Source organism: Armigeres subalbatus, chromosome 1 (assembly GCF_024139115.2).
Source record: "Armigeres subalbatus isolate Guangzhou_Male chromosome 1, GZ_Asu_2, whole genome shotgun sequence".
Classification (NCBI taxonomy): domain Eukaryota; kingdom Metazoa; phylum Arthropoda; class Insecta; order Diptera; family Culicidae; genus Armigeres; species Armigeres subalbatus.
In genome coordinates this window covers 54,423,690-54,433,470 of record NC_085139.1, presented here as the reverse complement: position 1 = coordinate 54,433,470, position 9,781 = coordinate 54,423,690, and the positions used below count along the sequence as shown (strand labels likewise).

The 9,781-nt window shown below is 41.2% G+C and overlaps 1 protein-coding gene across 1 annotated transcript in view; it reads left to right on the top strand.

Annotated features, from left to right (window-relative positions):
* The window catches only part of LOC134225693 (uncharacterized), a 116,184-nt gene continuing 106,403 nt past the window's right edge, over positions 1-9,781 (top strand). The window contains exon 1 of the mRNA XM_062705983.1: positions 1-905. The gene's annotated coding sequence lies outside the window, so the exon portion shown is untranslated. The remainder of the gene's footprint in view (positions 906-9,781) is intronic.

Here is a 9,781-nt window from a genome sequence, read left to right as displayed (position 1 = left end):
GTTCGGTTCGGTTTCGGTCCCCTGCACAATACCTATAGTTCCCTGTGGATGCGGATCCAACTGAGATTGTTATTCGCTCCTGCTGTGCCACTGCTGCTGCTTGATATAAGCTGATAGAGGCCTGACAGAAAACAGATACAGATTGGCTATCGGTCGTACCGCGCGTGGTCACTTCCGCATCCGGTGCTGCATTCCACTGCACCGTGGGAGTAATCTCATTAAATATAAGTTCGTGTTTGATCATCGCAGTGCTCAAGGAGGACTTCCGAAAGGAAGATGTCCTGTGTTTGAGTGAAGAAATCCGCGACGACGACGGCCAAAGGTGATATCGCGCATGCAGACGGGGGTGACGATTGAAAGGAAGGTGTGAAAAATAGTGCGGGTATTTCGGAGGAAAATTCGATCCACTCGAAGGTAGAAGCAAGGTGGCAGAGGACACTAAAAACAGCAGCAGCAAGAAAAGAGTCACAAAGTAGCCGAGAGTGATAGTGTTACTTTTCAGTCCACATTGGCTCGTTGACAAGAGTGTCGCGTTTTTCCTCGGTTCTCTTTCTCGTCATCTGGCCAACTTTAGTTTGTTTGAGTTGTGAGAGTGGTTGTTGTTGTTTCTATTGGAGTATTGGTGGTAAACAAAGTCCACCCCCTGCTTAGGGACAGTAAAACGAGGAAAACATTCAGTCAGTAAATTTGAATGTTTGATGATGTACCCACTCTGTGTTTTCATACAACTAAGACAAAGCTACGCAACACGTTGAAGTCGTAGAATTGTGCCGCTATTAAACATTCAGAAGTATCGAACGGTGGGATTTCGTTGATTCTGACCTATGCTGCTATTGACATCGGCTATCGTTTCTATAAAGGTCGACAAAAGCGAACCAAATCAGAACTGGCACATTGTAGTGCGGGTAAGTACCGTATAATGGGTGGAAGTTTATACGACTTTTTTATTTGCATCCGGAGCATTATCTATAACCCATTCTTTTCACAACAAGTACCTATTTGGATTTAAATGTTGTAAATACTCCCAGGTAAATACTACTCGAGAAAAAATATCAACCTAAGGGGAAACATTTTTGACGTAGACTATCATTTGGTTTTACTCACCGAAAGTAGAATTAACCTTTCCCATCAAAAATTGTATCCCGTTTTATTGTATCAGTCGATTCTTTGGCTTATTTAAGGTCAACTTTCCCAAACAACCCATATTTTTCGAAGCCTCTAACTATTTTCTAAATCTAAAAAACAGCAATTTTTCGATTTTTGTTTTAAATTTCAAAAATTCTTAGAGGCGTAAAAAGAAGACTTTCGAGCCTCCTGAAAGGAGGCTTCCGACCTCTTGAAAGAAGGCTTCTTCAAAGGATGCTTACGAGCTTCTTGAAAGGAGCTTTCCGAGTCTCTTGGTAGGAGCTTTCCGAGCCTCTTGAAAGCTGGCTTCCTAACCTTTAAATCCTAGATTTTAATTAGAAAGCTTATTTGTATAATATTATTGAACATTTTGTCTCAAACAGATAGCTTACATTGAACATTTTTTAAATTTCTTCGTTCCACTTTTGTCCCACAGCCCTTCATGCACTGTGCTGGTTAAAGTGGGCAGGGTTCGATAGTTTTTGATTCACTAATTCCCATGCATATAGAGCTTGCTGGGGTTCAATCATCTTTCTCTTGCACGCGCACAGCAAGGACAGGATTTGTTTTCATGAAAAATTTCATCTCTTCTGTGCGCATGCAAGAGAAAGATGATTAAACGTCAGCAAGCCTTATCATATACAATACAATGTTTTAAACGTACTTTGGACTCGGCAAGACGCTCCGATCGAATAGAGTTCGCCGCCGTACCAAACTGACTATCTACAAAACGCTCATTAGACCGGTAGTTCTCTACGGACACGAGATCTGGACGATGCTCGTGGAGGACCAACGCGCGCACTTGGAGTTTTCGAAAGGAAAGTGCTGCGTACCATCTATGGTGGGGTGCAGATGGCGGACGGTACGTGGAGGAGGCGAATGAACCACGATTTGCATCAGCTGTTGGGAGAACCATCCATCGTTCACACTGCGAAAATCGGAACACTGCGGTGGGCCGGGCACGTAGCCAGAATGTCGGACAGTAATCCGGTGAAAATGGTTCTCGACAACAATCCGACGGGAACAAGAAGGCGAGGTGCACAGCGGGCAAGGTGGATCGATCAGGTTGATGACGATTTGCGGACCCTCCGCAGACTGCGTGGTTGGCGAAGTGCAGCCATGGACCGAGCTGAATGGAGAAGACTTTTATGTGCAGCACAGGCCACTCCGGCCTTAGTCTGATAATAAATAAATGTTTTAAAATAAAAAAATATCAAAACTTTATCAATAAGTTTTTAATGGACTTGCAATACATCCGCCATTACGCATCTTTGGCCGAGGTACCCCCTGGAGCCAGTGAAGGTACCCCTAGGGGTACATGTACCCCAGGTTGAGAACCGCTGATCTAGACTTTCCTAGGCGTAAGAGTTTCAGTAACTTGGCTTAGAAACCTTGCAGTTTCTGGATTTTTGTGCCTAAGGTCACTCCTCACGGAATTTTACTTCTTACCTATGGATCCTGTACACCTTCGGTGGTGCAAAGGACCGACTTGAAAGATCTCCAACCTGAGCGCTGCCCGGCTATCGCTTTAACCTGTTGCCAGGTATGATTTCGGTCGACTTCTTTTATTTCTTAATTGAGGCTTCGCCGCCATGAGTCTCTGGGCCTGCCTCTGCTGCGATGTCCCGTTGGGTTCTAGTCTAATGCTTGTTTACAGATTTCGTTTCCGCCCCTACGTAGAGTGTGGCCGACCCAGCCCCACTTCCGATCCCGAATTTCTGTTGCTATCGGCCTCTGGTGACAACGACGATGGAGCTCATTGTTTGAGGTCCAGTAGTGAGGCCACCAGGTCCGAATTATATACCGCAGGCATCTGTTGATGAGCACCTTCAGCCGTTGAGTATTCTCCACTGATACACACCATGTTTCGCTAGCGTATAACAGCACAGATTTCACGTTAGAGTTGAAAATTCGTATTTTGGTGCGTTCACTTATCTGCCTGTTTTTCCAGATATTTCTTAAACTCGCAAGGCAGCCCTTGCTTTCTTGATCCGTGCGCCTATGTCGATCTTGGTACCGCCGTCTGACGCCATTTGGCTACCAAGATATTGGAAGCTTTCAACATTCTCCACTGGTTGCCCGGCTACTGTGAAACTGGAAGGAGTCACCGTGTTTACATCCAACGATTTAGTTTTGTTGACGTTGATGACTAAACCTGCCGAAGAGGAGCGCTCAGCAAGGTCGTTGAGCTTACTCTGCATATCAGAGCGCCGTTGCGCGAGTAGTGCAACGTCATCAGCCAATTCGAAATCGTTTAGATGCTCCATGGTTATAGGCTGCCATAACAGCCCGCGGTTTGGTTCACGGTCAATCGCATCTACCAGAATCTCGTCGATTACGATGAGGAACAGTAACGGTGATAGAATACATCCTTGCCTCACACCAGCTACGACCCGGATAGGGTCGGACAGGACCCCATTGCGCAGCACTCTACACGAAAAGGCCTCGTACTGTGCTTCGATGAGGCCGATGATTTTCTCAGGAACCCCAATGCGTCTCAGGGCGCCCCACAAATTCTCGTGATTGAGACGGTCGAAAGCTTTTTCGTTTTTTTAGCTTTGAGCATCTCGGCTGATATGCGGTCGATCCCTGGGGCTTTATTCGATTTCGGTATTGACGCGTGTTATACGTCGGATCCTAAGCAGATCATGCCGAGGTGGTGATGGCCTGGCTGGTACTTGAAAAAGTTGTTCGAGGGGCTCGAACCAGTGTTTCAGCTGGTCAGTTGGGTTGGTCAATAACTGATCATTCGCGTCTTTCACAGGCATCGTTGCATTCATTTCGACCCGCTTAAGCGTCGTGAGATATCGTAGAGGAGGCGAATGTCCCCGGTTGCGGCGTCTCTCTCTCCTTCGTCGGCCAGAGAGTCTGCCCACGCTCGCTTGTCCCGTCGACATGAGCGTTTTACTTCCTTTGCAAGAGCCGAGTATCGTTGACGGGCTAAGACTTTGGCTCTTCTGGTTTTTGATCGCTCTATCGCGTCTTTGGCTTCTCTTCGCTCCTCTATCTTCCTCCAGGTCTCATCGGTGATCCATTGTTTTCTCTGGGTGCGCAGTTCGCCCAGATTGTTCTCGCTGGTGGCGATGAAGGCATTCTTGATGGCGGTCCATTTGTCTTCCACGCTGCCACCTTCCGGAATATCTACATCACGCGTCTCCAGTTCTTCAACGAAGGACCGTTTCACTGTGGCATCTTCCAGTCGGCTTGTGTTGAATCGTCGTCCAACTTTTTCCTTCTGCTGACGAATCCGCGCAATGTGAAGACGTATTTCTCCGATGAGGAGGTGATGATCAGACGCTATATCGACTTTACGTTTATTCCGTACAACAAGAAGGCTCCGTTTCCATTTTCGGCTGATGCAGATGTGGTTGATTTTATTTTCTATAAAGCCGTCACGGGAGACCCACGTGACCTTATGAACCGGTCGATGAGGGAAGAGCGATCCCCCGATCACCATGTCGTAATTATCACAAACTTATGCGAACAGCTCTCCGTTTTCACTAATTTTTCCGAGACCATGGCGTTTCATAATGCGCTCATGGTTCAAGTTGTCGGATGCGATCTTCGCATTGAAGTCGCCCAAACAGATCTTGATATCACTCTTCGGGATTCTATCTATGATCTATCTATTCACATACACGGTGGTGATGGCGTGCAAAGTAGTTTGTTTTTGCCGTGCTGTGTTTAGTTTGATTAATTACGTGTGAAATTGGTGAAGTGCCGCGAAAAAAATTGTTTTAACGTGTGCCCATAAGTGTTTTGTAACAGGATAAGTAGGAGATAAATCATCTCCACACCTTGTATCTGTTTAATTTTGTGTTTTTTACGCGCCACAGCTGTAGCGAACGATGCCATAACGGCGATTTCGTCAGCCGGCTGTGGTTGAATTTTTATTGTTTTTGATTGTCTTTCTGTTTGCCTTTGCATGCAGCGCATCCACTGCTGTGTAAAGGCATAGGCAATGGAGTGCTACAAGTGCAAAGTGGGGATAGCGATCAATGCATTCCCTTTGCTCTGCTTCCAAAGTGAGCGATATTGCCATGCGCACTGTAGCTCGTTGGAAAATAAAGCAGCAGCAGATTGATCACGGAGAATGTTAATGTGTTCTTCAAGTGTGATGAATGCCTGTCTAGCCAAAGTTGTGGCGAGCAGAATAAAGTGACACTGGATGCCGGCAAAATAGAGGAAGATATGAAGAAGATTTCTTCTCTTTCGGACTCTATTGTCGACATTCGGGATCAAATGTCTGCTCAGATAGGCAACGCGTTGATGACCGGTATGGATGAAATTGTCCGAAATGTTAAGGAATCGATTAACGGACTTGAGATAATGATTAATAAAAAAATGGAAACTATGACTAGTTCATTTTTTCAATTTAATTCGGATAAAGTTAAAATAGCTGCAATGAAGAACACGAAGGACTCGTCTAGGTTGAGTCATTCTGAATCAACTTGCAGTTCGCGCAAAAAACGGAAAATTAGTAATAGTAATGACGATTTTGTTAATGTTGATGATGATTTAATTAATAATAATGACGATGTTTTCGAAGACGATGTTCCTTTGTTACGGTAGTTAGAAGGAAAAATAAGAAAATTGCTCCTAAAGCAACTAAAGTTGTACAGGCGAAAGAACGTAAGACTCGGCCCGTCATTGTGGTTAAACCGAAACAGTCCGATCAGAGTAGTGACGACACTCGAAAATTTTTGAATATTACGTTAGATCCAAAAGTACACAAGATAAGTAACTTTCGGAACGGGAAAAATGGCTCCATTATTGTAGAGTGTGCAACTGGTTTCAATGTAGATGTGGTGAAAAATGGCATGCAAAACGATTTGGGTGAAAACTACACTGCTGTTGTTCCAACATCGGTGCCAAGATTGAAAGTGTTGGGTATGAGCGATAATATTCCTCCGATGACTTCATCGACTTTCTAAAAAGTCAGAATGAGGACATCGCAATAAATGATGTAAAAGTAGTAAATATCTATGAAAATCCACGCTTCAAGTACAAGCAATTTAGTGCCGTAATTGAAGTAGACAAAGATACATATAGCTGTTTGTTGACCGCGAAAAAGGTTAATGTAAGGTTCGATCGGTGCCTTGTTGTACCCGCGATTAATGTTTTGAGATGCTTCCAATGTGGAGAATTTGGGCACATGAGTGCAGAATGTAAAAACCACATTGCGTGCTCTAAGTGCAGCGATAGTCACAAAACTTCTGAGTGCACGTCAACTGTATTGAAATGCGTTAATTGTTTAAAAATGAATCGGGAACGTAACATGAAGTTGGACGTCAATCATCCAGCATTTAGTACTGAGTGTAAGATCTACAAGAAATTGTTTGATCAAAAGAAAAGCGGCTTGCGTTTCAATGAATAGCAACCAAGTTCCAGTAGTAATGTAAACCAATTAGATGTTTTGTATTTGAATATTGCTGGTTTGTCTACAAACTACGTAGCTCTACGTACGATTGTAGAAGAAAAACGTCCATTTTTGGTATTTTTAGCAGAAACGCATATTGTAGAGTATGAATCATTTGATCAGTACAGTATACCGGGATACAAAGTCGCTGCTTGCTTATCACATTCAAGGCACACTGGCGGAGTTGCTATTTATGCCAAAGAATCGGTTCAATTCAAGCTTCAAATCAACGAAGCCTGTGAAGGAAATTGGTTCTTAGGCATTACAGTTGCACGTGGCATGAAGAAGGGTAATTATGGTGTTTTATATCATTCTCCCAGTTCGAGTGACCAGCGTTTTATTGAAATTTTAGAGAACTGGCTAGAAATTTTTATCGATTTTAGTAAACTAAATGTACTTGCTGGTGATTTTAATTTTAATTGGTGTGACGAAAATTCAAATCATTTAAAGCGTCTGACTGAGTTTTACAATTTGAAACAAAAAGTTGTTGATTACACGCGTATTTCCCGACACAGTAGAACTATAATTGATCATGTTTATTCTAACTTTGATTCTGTAAACTCAGTTACAGATATTTGTTTAAAAGTAACCGATCATGAAACATTAGTCATAAATATAGAAAATAATGATATAACCGAAAATGATTTTGTTAAATTGAAGTGTTGGAGGAAATATTCGAAACAAGCTGTTTCGGATCTTGTTGCGAGAAACGTGGATTTTCAGGATATTTCCGGAAACTTAGATCAGAAATCAGCTGTTCTAACGAACGTTCTGAAAACAAGTACCAATAAGTTAATTGAACATAAATTTGTAACTTTAAATAACTCGAACAGCTGGTACAATTTAGATCTTCTGCGTATAAGACGTAAAAGAGATAAATTGTACAATAGATTTTTGAGACGACATAGTTGTAACAATTGGAACAGGTACAAGAATGCGCGGAACACGTATTCACAATCGTTGAAAAAAACGCGTTGTGATTATATTCAGAGGAAAATTGATCAGCATCAGAATAACAGCAGGGAGTTATGGAAAATTTTGAAATCTTTGTTGAAACCTAATAGTTCCAATCCGCGGTCCATAACTTTTAATGGCACATTAGAAAATTCAGAACAAGTAATTGCTTGCAATTTTAACGATTATTTCATCGATAGTGTTTCATCGATTAATCGGTCTATCGATTTGGTTGATGAGCCTGATGAAATAAAACAGCCGGTTAATAGTACATGTAGATTTGATTGTTTTCACCCAATTACTTTTGATGAACTTAAAAATATATGCTTTTCTTTGGGCAAAACGGCTGGAGTTTATAACGTTAACGCTAGAGTTATACAAGATTGTTTTCATGTCATTGGACACAAACTGCTGGACCTTATTAATGAATCTTTGAGAACCGGGCACGTGCCGCAGGTTTGGAAGGAATCTCTTATAATTCCTATTCAAAAAGTTGCTGGAACGATTAAAGCCGAAGAGTTTCGTCCCATCAACATGTTGCACACATTAGATGAAATATTAGAACTTGTTGTGAAAGGCCAGTTGGTAACATATTTGAATAATAATAACTTGTTAATACAAGAGCAATCGGGATATCGAGAAGGACATTCTTGTGAAACCGCATTGAACTTAGTGTTAGCCAAATGGAAAGAAAACATGGAGTGTAAAGATACTATCATTGCTGTATTTTTGGATCTTAAACGCTCCTTTGAAACAATCTCTAGGCCCTTATTGTTGGAAAAAATCAAGCGCTTTGGAATTTCGGGTTCTGCGTATGAATGGTTCAGAAGCTATTTGTCTGACAGAATCCAAAGGACTGTTTTTAATGATTGTGTTTCAAATCCCATGGAAAGTAATCTTGGTGTTCCACAGGGAAGTGTATTAGGGCCCGTTTTATTTATTATGTATATTAATGACATGGCACGGGTCTTACGTTTTTGCAACATTAATCTTTTCGCGGATGACACAGTATTATTCATTGCAGCTAGAAATATCGATGATGTTGTTTCACGCTTGAATACAGATTTGCATTCTCTAAGTAGATGGTTGAAGTACAAACAGTTGAAGTTGAATATAAGTAAAACTAAATACATGATAATTTCGCGAAATCGATTCATTGATAATGTTTCTGTTAGAATTGATGATGAAACACTTGATCGCGTTCGGGAAATTAAATATCTTGGCGTGGTTATTGATGATAAATTGAAATTTGATTCTCATATCAACAATGTCATCAAGAAAATAGCCAAGAAGTATGGAATTTTATGTCGATTAAAAAACGAATTAACTGTTGCGAGTAAAATACAGTTGTCTCTCCTCACCTGGACTTTTGCGCCTCCATTTTATTTCTGGCCAATGAAACACAAATATCGAGGTTACAGCGTTTGCAAAATAAAGTTATGCGCTTGATTTTGAGATGTAATAGATTCACTTCCTCCTCCTTTTTGTTGGACGCTTCACAATGGTTATCAGTGAAGCAAAGAATTGTTTATTTAACTATGGTGTTCATTTTCAAAATAATAAATGGATTGCTGCCCCGATATTTGTGTAATCGAATTGAAAGAGGAAGTGACATTCATAGATATAATGCTAGAAACTCGGATGAAATAAGAACATCTTATTTTTTGTATGGAGCTTCACAAAATTCATTGTTTTATAAAGGAATAAACGTATTCAATTCGATGCCTATACACATCAAGCGTGCAAGGACACTATCACAGTTCAAGAGACTTTGTATTTCACACGTAAAAGCTGTTTTTTAAACAGTCATATATTTAAGTTTTTGGTATTGACTAATTGTGTATCTTGACGAAGTTTGTGATAACGGATATCTTTTCTTGAACAATGTAAATGATTTTTTATTTCATTAGGGCGCTTATAGACTATTTTTGTTCGCCTCGATGATGATGATGGTATTTTATTTATTGACTTGTGTAGTCTACAAATGTTTGAGAATCGCGCGCGAATACAGGTATAAATGACTTTTTACGATTTTATGATCAATACTTGAAACATTTGGAACTGTTTGAAGGATACTATGAAAAGTAGTGAGCTCTCAGATAGAACGCGATTTTATCGAGACTTTTGGTATCTACGGAGAGGTAACACAAGTTTTGAATTTTTTCGAGTAAATTAAATTGATTGGTACTAGCGAGAATAGTTTGAGTACGCGCTTCTTGACGAAACTTTTGGCATCATGCGAGAGGTATCACAAGTTTTGTAACTTAATCGGGCTCGCTGTAT